At 44.0% G+C, this 7,222-nt stretch overlaps 1 pseudogene across 1 annotated transcript in view; it reads right to left on the bottom strand.

Moving 5' to 3' along the window:
- Window positions 1-1,883: 1,883 nt before the first annotated feature.
- The window catches only part of LOC147709792 (uncharacterized), a 48,373-nt pseudogene continuing 43,034 nt past the window's right edge, over window positions 1,884-7,222 (bottom strand). Inside the window, exon 2 of the transcript XR_015296732.1 lies at window positions 1,884-5,223. The product of XR_015296732.1 is annotated as an uncharacterized LOC147709792 (transcript). The remainder of the gene's footprint in view (window positions 5,224-7,222) is intronic.

Raw genomic sequence — 7,222 nt, 5'->3', positions numbered from 1 at the left:
AGGGCATATACCTATCTACCTAGTCTTCTGGAGTATATGCTGTAATCAACAAGGAAGCAGTTTGTTCCACAGGTAGCTGTGAACCGACTAGGGACGCCAGGGGTAAGGTGCATTTCCTTCAGGAACGCAATTTGGGCTCCATGTCTGGATAAATATGATAGTACCTGGCGCCCCTTAAACAGGTTGGATAGTCAGCGCACATTTCATGTGATGTATTTATGTGGTATCTTTTCCGCTCCTGTAGGGGTTACTGGCATTTAACTAATCGTCTATTTGCAACAATAATGCAAATGATACCCATGTCCAGGAAATGCACTCTATGTGAAAAGATTCCTTCCCAGGTGATACAATCAAGAGAATTTTCAAGAAACAAATCACATGAAGTGCCCTGTTCCACCACCCACATCGTGAAACTACCAATCTGCTCCCGGTGCATCCCATCATAATAAAAAAATCAACAAGAAAGAAGCACTTAGCAGTGAGTCATCCTAGGTGAGGGTGTGAAGCCTATACCCAAAAAATTAACATAGCGCATAAAGGTAGGTCAATACAATTCTCAGTGTCAAACACCACCCACAGAAGCGCCAGATCTCCATATTGGGCAAGTCGACTTGGCCATCATTTGCCCATCACCTCGGAGTGTGTTGCAGACAGAACCCGTCAACTGACAGAGCATGTCTCGGTCAGCTTTATTGGGGGGTGATGGAGGACCAGTAGCTCCAATACCAGTAGTTGAGGATGGGCCTAAGCGTTTTGCTTGCAAAAAGTAATGGTTTCAGATGGGGTGTTGAAAATGTGCATTTTACCATGGCGCTGAACTCTTAGAGGGGCAGGGTAGAGCATGAACTATTTCACATTGACTTTTGCCAGGCAGCCAATCACATCGGAAAATATACGGCATGCTTCCTTCACTAATCGGCGTGACGTCTGGAATAAAAGATAGGGTCATGCCCTGGTGCTGCACTGTGGATCTCTCCCTGGTGAGGTGCAATAACGTGCTAAGGTCTTATTAGTTGAGGAGATTGCCCATGATCAATCGTACCAGTGCGTCTGAGTGAGGTGCGGGCCAAGGGTCCTGTGTGCCCTCTCAAGTGAAAACATGGGAGAGAACACGTCCCTGCCAAATATATCCACGAGTAGTGACTCCACGTATGAGCACATGTCTCGTGTTGGTATACTCTGTCACCCCAGAGATGCGATGTTGTTCCTAAGGGACCTTGCTTCCAAATCCTCTGCCTTCACAGCTGTAAGTTCCAGCATTTTCTCCAGTTTGTCTATGTGCTGGAATCAGCAGAATTAGGGTCTTTGACGTCTGATATGTGTTGCTTAGCAGAGGTATGGCACGCCTTGTGCCGCTATTCTTGTTCATGCATATTTTCTAACTGCATCCAGTCTAGTGTCCACTTACTTAAAGCCAGCTCACAACTCAGCAAGGATTGCCTCGGTCCCCTCAGATGTATGGGGCCGGGTTACCAGTGCTCGAGGACGCTTCCCGGGACTCATCCTCCTTACCACATTGAGGGGTCTTGGGTGCCTTAAGAGAGCGGGCGCTGACGTGGGTCACATCGCCCAATGCTGTACTATATGGTCAAGCCTGGCAAATATGCAGGAAGTTGAGACAGGCCCCAACCCCACTTCCGCTTCGGGGAGCTATGGATCTGGGCTGCCAGCAATGAGTGATGCCACATCAATGATTCAGCATTAGATGCAGGGAAGAGGTACTGAGCAATGCCGCACTGGCTGTACAACATGTATTTATGGAAAGGCATAGTGCCTCCACATGTGCTGGAGCATGTGCCAACCAGTGCCAGGGTTCCGGGCAGAGCCACAGGCAATCTGCTCCAGCCTTCACAAACGATGGGTTCATTCTGCTCTCGGGGGGGGGATGGGGGGGAAGGGGCACCAGCACAAGGCATCTCCTGCACAACAGGTCTGTCTCGCCCAGCAGGGTGCATGTATGGGAGAGTCCGTGCAGCACCCCGCCCTCACAGGCACCAACACTGCATCAGATGATAATGGAGACGAAGGGGGGGGGTGAGGCGTGACGCAACTCACCTCCGATAGTGGCCGAGAAGATCATATTATATCAGCAGTGCAGGCTCCGTAGTCAGGTCTCCCCTCTACACAGCCCGCCTTCCAGATGATGCCTGGCCACACAGGCCTCGATTTTGCATATGCCGGCAAAAGTAGTGTAGCCCCTCTCAGGTTCATCTGCGACCTATGTGGCCGCGAGGCCGATGAGGGCCACGCGAGGCCGCTGCCTGCATCCAGTGTCCCCAAATGTTCAGCCAGCCACGCTGCCACAAATAAGCTCCAAAGCAGCAGGCCGGCCATCAGCAGCACTTCGGCACTGCAAGGAACAGCCGATCATTTTTTTATGTGAAGATTGGCCCGTATAATGGCAGCACCACACCAGAGCTTCAGGTTCAAGCAACCATGTTGGTCTTCAGCCAGGCCATGTTCCCCCACTGTGTGGACTTTCTGATGGCACATTGGCTTTGCTGTGCCCTTCTAATAAATGTCTTGTCACTTTCAGTACATTCTTACTGTCACTTCATTAAGAACAATCTTTCACCTTCTGTGCATGCATACAGATTCTCCCCAGTGGGGAATTACTGAGGTTGTTTAACTCTGCCTTGCTAATAAATGCCTTGCCACATTCAGTGTTGTTTTCAGGTTGGACTTTTGAAGTTCTGTTAGCCCTCCATTTCTCTTGAATGCATTGTCACATTCAATACATTGATATCGTTTCTCCTGTGTGAACATTCTGGTGTCATATTACATGATATTTTGTAATAAATCTCTAACGCATTCTGTACATTAATATGGTTTAACCCTAGTGTGTATTTGCTGATGCCACATTAGCTATTTTTCCTGGTTGAAGACTTTATTAAATTTGTTATGTGCATAAGATTTCTCTCCATGTGGATATTCTGGTATCACATCAGTTTCTCTATTTGTTATAAATGCTTTAAGACATTCAATACATGGACATGGCTTCTCTGCTGTGTGAACTTGGTGATGTCATATTAACTTTGGCTTTGTAAAAAATGCCTTATCACATTCTGTACATTCATGTGGTTTCTCACTAGCATGAATTGGTTGATGCAGCTTTAGGTGGTGCTTCGCTCTAAACACTTTATTACATTCTGTAAAAGTATATTGTTTCGCCCCAGTGTGTACTCTCTGATGTAGTATTAACCTTTGCAGTGTAATAAAGGCCTTGTTGCATTAAGTGCAGTCATACGGTTTCTCCCCAGTGTGGACTTTTTGATGTTTCTTTAGCCTTCCATTTGTTATAAATTCCTTGACACATTCTGTACATTTATATTGTTTTTCCCCAGTGTGGACTTTATGATGTTGCTTCAGCTTTCCATTTGTAATAAATGATTTGTCACATTCAGTGCAGTCATACGGTCTCTCCCCAGTATGGATCTTCTGATGTTGCTTCAGGTCTCCGTTTGTAATAAATGCTTTGTCACACTCTGTACATTGATATGGTTTCTCCCCAGTGTGGAATCTTTGGTGGTGCTTCAGCCCTCCATAGGTCATAAAGGCCTTATCACATTCAGTGCAGTCATACGGTCTCTCCCCAGTGTGGACTCTCTCATGTAGTATTAACCTTTGCAGTGTAATAAAGGCCTTGTTGCATTCAGTGCAGTCATACGGTTTCTCCCCAGTGTGGACTTTTTGATGTTGCTTTAGCCTTGCATTTGTTATAAATCCCTTGACACATTCTGTACATTTATTTGGTTTCTCCCCAGTGTGGACTTTTTGATGTTGCTTCAGCTCCCCATTTGTAAAAAATGATTTGTCACATTCAGTGCAGTCATACGGTCTCTCCCCAGTGTGGATCTTCTGGTGTCGCTTCAGCTCTCCATTTGTTATAAATGCTTTGTCACACTCTGTACATTGATATGGTTTCTCCCCAGTGTGGATTTTCTGATGTCGCTTTAGCTTTCCATTTTCATTAAATGCTTTGCGACATTCTGTGCATTGATATGGTTTCTCTCCTGTGTGAATGTTCTGATGTCGTATTAATTTTCGCTTTGTAAAAAATACCTTGTCACATGCTGTACATTTATATGGTTTCTCCCCAGTGTGAACTTTTTGATGTTGCTTCAGGTCTCCATTTGTAATAAATGATTTGTCACATTCAGTGCAGTCATACGGTCTCTCCCCAGTGTGGACTGCCTGGTGTCGCTTCAGCTCTCCATTTGTAATAAATTCCTTCTCACATTCAGTACACACATGAGATTTCTCTCCTGTGTGGATTTTCTGGTGTCGTTTTAGCTCATCATTTGTTTTGAATGCTTGAAGACATTCAATACATGGATATGGTTTCTCTCCTGTGTGAACTTTGAGATGTCGTATTAAGTGTGGCTTTCTAGTAAATACCATGTCACATTCTGTACAATTATATGGTTTCTCCCCAGTGTGAACTCTCTGATGTTGCTTCAGCTCTCCATTTGTAATAAATGCTTTGTCACATTCTGTACATTGATACGGTTTCTCCCCAGTGTGAACTGTCTGGTGTCGCTTCAGCTCGTCATTTCTATGAAATGCTTTCTCACATTCTGTACATTGATACGGTTTCTCCCCAGTGTGGATTTTCTGATGTGTCATTAGGCTTCCACTAGTAATAAATGCCTTATTGCATTCTGTGCATATATATAGTTTCTCTCCAGTGTGGATTTGATGATGATGCTTTAGGTTCTGCTTCCGTCGGAATGCTTTCTTACATTCTGTACATTTATATGGTTTCTCCTCTGCATGGACAGTCTGATGCTTCATTAGGTCTTTCATTGCAAAGAACATTTTTCCACAGTCAGTCCATCACTATGGTTCTTCTCCTGTATTAAGTTTAGGATGTTGCACATGCTTTCTCTGCTTAATAAATGTGTTGTCACATTCTAGATATTCATAGTTTCTCTCCTGTGTGTTCTTTCTGACACCAGGTAAGATATTCTTACAAAATGAGCACCTCATCAGACTTGCTTCAGTATGTTAGTGAGTCATGTCTTCTATGTCTATCAGCAGATGCCCAAGAGCCAAGTACAGACCTCATTGGGCAAGTAGGATTTTCTGCTATATAAAAAAGACTTTGGCAAGGTACCAGCCTTCCAGGAAAGAGATTTTGAGGTATACTTTTTTTACATCACTTCCTTCACAGGCGATGTCCAATGCCTTTACCTTTTTCGGTTATTACTGCATTCATTTCACCTGTTAGATTAAAAAAAGAAACACTGAATGAGCTTAAATGCAGAGTCCCTCACAAACATCTATTGGCATTTAATAACACATTTAATTGTCCATATAGACAAGTGCGCTGAAGGAAGTCTAGATTACACATTCAATGCAAAGATGCAGTAGGCAGATTATAGTTTTATGGAGAAGTGTGGTCTCAAGGAGCAACCACGACATCAGAGAAGGTTCCTTGTTCAGTAAGTGAGACAGTCTCCCCACAACACACTATAGTCTTAATTCCATGATGACAAGATGCCACCATTTTTATTCAGGGAATGCTTCCTATTATCACACAGCTCAACAAATATTACAAGATATGGCCTTTTCCAGTGAATAGACCACGTAACACACAGTATCACAATAATGACAGTAAACATAAGCAACAAAGGGAGTCCTTTTTTACTTACAAACAGTAGGCGTGTGCTCATGACGGCCGGGAGCCGTCCGAACTCCGCCCACTGATGAATTCTCCCGCACAGCCGGGGAATTTCCCAAGCGTGGGTGGAGCGGCAACATTTGGACGGCTTCCGGCCGTCATGAGCACACGCCTACTGTGACTCATGACCGACGAGAGCCGTCCTGAGCATGGAAGGTGTTAAAGAGCACAGCTACCCGGGGAAGGGTTTCCCAGAACTGCTTAATAATTGCATTAGCTTTGCCTATGTTTTCACAGCCTCATGTGATAGCAGGATGCTTTCTAGCAGCTATTCACAGGAGGCATTCCAGCTTCATCAGTTCCTGCCTCCAACTATTTGACTTATTGCGGCATTCAATACAGTATACCATCCAGGGGTACTAGAGACACTCAAGAACTGCACTGGCATCAATGGCATTTTCCTGAGATGGGCCACGTCCTATCTGCAACATTGTTCTCAACAAAAACAAATCCACAGCGGTCTCTCAAAGCCTACACTAGTTTCACGTGGAGTATCTCAAGGTTCAATCCTCTCTCCAGACCCATTTAACCTCCTCATGGAACCCCTCCCAGTTATTCTGACCCAAGCTGGAGTCGGCTATCACCTATATGCTGATGTCACAAAACTGTACTACAAAAAAAACATCACCCGGAGACATCAGGCATTTGAATGCCACACTAAATAAGATACAAACCTGGTTAAACACCAATTACCAATGCTGAACCCTAACAAGACTGAGCTACTACTCTTCTCCCCTAAACATAAACCTTTACCAATCCAAGAATGGCTAAAGAATTTGGACACACTAAACTGTTCTCTCTCACTTTCAAATTCCGTCACTGAAGGAGCACATCAACAAGTTAGCCACTATACACTAAAAGACCTCAGGAAAATCAAACAGTTTATTCCCCCTGACAACCTTAAAACAGTCGGATCCTCCAGGATTTCGCGATTTGCTAAATAATTGCGAAATTGGCACTTTTGAAAAAAGGCAGCGCTTTTTACAAAAGTGCCCGCGAAATCAGGGCTTGGCGGCAGAAAGCTACCTGTTCTCCTTTTAGACACTCCTATGCTCTGACTCATAAGGCGATAAAACTTGCAGAAAAAAATGAATGGAGAAAAAGGTTTCTCTGGGGAATGGTCATAGGGACAAGCATCGCAAGCGCCGTCTTTAGAGAAACCAAATGAAAAAGGAGCAGGTGGTGGACTGCAACTGCTTGTGGTGTTTAGATACATTTAACGTATTGCAGGTTTGTCAAATTGTTTATTTTTTTATTTTTGCACAACTTCACTGCCATAAGGAGTGCTTTTGTGCAAAAAAAAAAAAGAATTCTCATGTGAATTCATTTCAGAAGAATATTGTTTGCTTAAAATGATTTTAATAATATAGATGTGTTTGCTGTTTTTTGTTATAATTCTGGCGTTTATGGAACTTTTCACTCATATTTTTCCACAAAGAGAGCTCAAGAAAGTTCTCCAGCTTCGTACACACACGCATTCCATTTCCACTGCCCCTAAAGTCTGATTTTGTCAATGCTCATCCATTTTGTATCCCTGGC

Source organism: Lissotriton vulgaris, chromosome 6, assembly GCF_964263255.1.
Source record: "Lissotriton vulgaris chromosome 6, aLisVul1.2, whole genome shotgun sequence".
Classification (NCBI taxonomy): domain Eukaryota; kingdom Metazoa; phylum Chordata; class Amphibia; order Caudata; family Salamandridae; genus Lissotriton; species Lissotriton vulgaris.
The sequence above is the reverse complement of the archived record's forward strand: the minus strand, read 5'-3'. Positions and strand labels throughout refer to the sequence as shown.